At 34.6% G+C, this 419-nt stretch overlaps 1 protein-coding gene across 2 annotated transcripts in view; it reads right to left on the reverse strand.

Annotated features, from left to right (window-relative positions):
* The window catches only part of GOLPH3 (golgi phosphoprotein 3), a 28,246-nt gene that overhangs the window by 11,454 nt on the left and 16,373 nt on the right, over positions 1-419 (reverse strand). The gene's annotated exons all lie outside the window — the stretch shown is intronic.

The following is a 419-nucleotide window of genomic DNA, read 5'->3' on the forward strand; positions in this document are numbered from 1 at the left end:
ATCAGCAAAGCATAATATTGATAGATAAATAGCCCACAAAAGAGAATTTATTTGTGGTGAGTAGAAATATCTGACCATGCATTCAGTAAAGTTATTTTACAAATTTCCACTAAAGCTGATGAAGTAAAAATTCTTCAAAGAATTTTTACACATTTTGTAAAGGAAAAATCCAGCAGCAGAAGGAATAAATTAAAGCTTCTAATCTTCAGCTTAATTCAATAAGAAACCTTAAAAACCCATCTTAAACATCAGTGACCAAAACCATTTTAGCTAGACAGATTTGAGCATTCCCATGGGACCAAAGCACAGGGATATCTCCTATTACAATTCAGGGATGGCAGCACTGTGCGTACCTCGAGGCTTCCATGATGCATCTGTGGGAATCAGAAGTTGTTTCTGCATTAGAATTGGATAATATT

This window comes from Meleagris gallopavo, chromosome Z, assembly GCF_000146605.3.
Source record: "Meleagris gallopavo isolate NT-WF06-2002-E0010 breed Aviagen turkey brand Nicholas breeding stock chromosome Z, Turkey_5.1, whole genome shotgun sequence".
Taxonomy (NCBI): domain Eukaryota; kingdom Metazoa; phylum Chordata; class Aves; order Galliformes; family Phasianidae; genus Meleagris; species Meleagris gallopavo.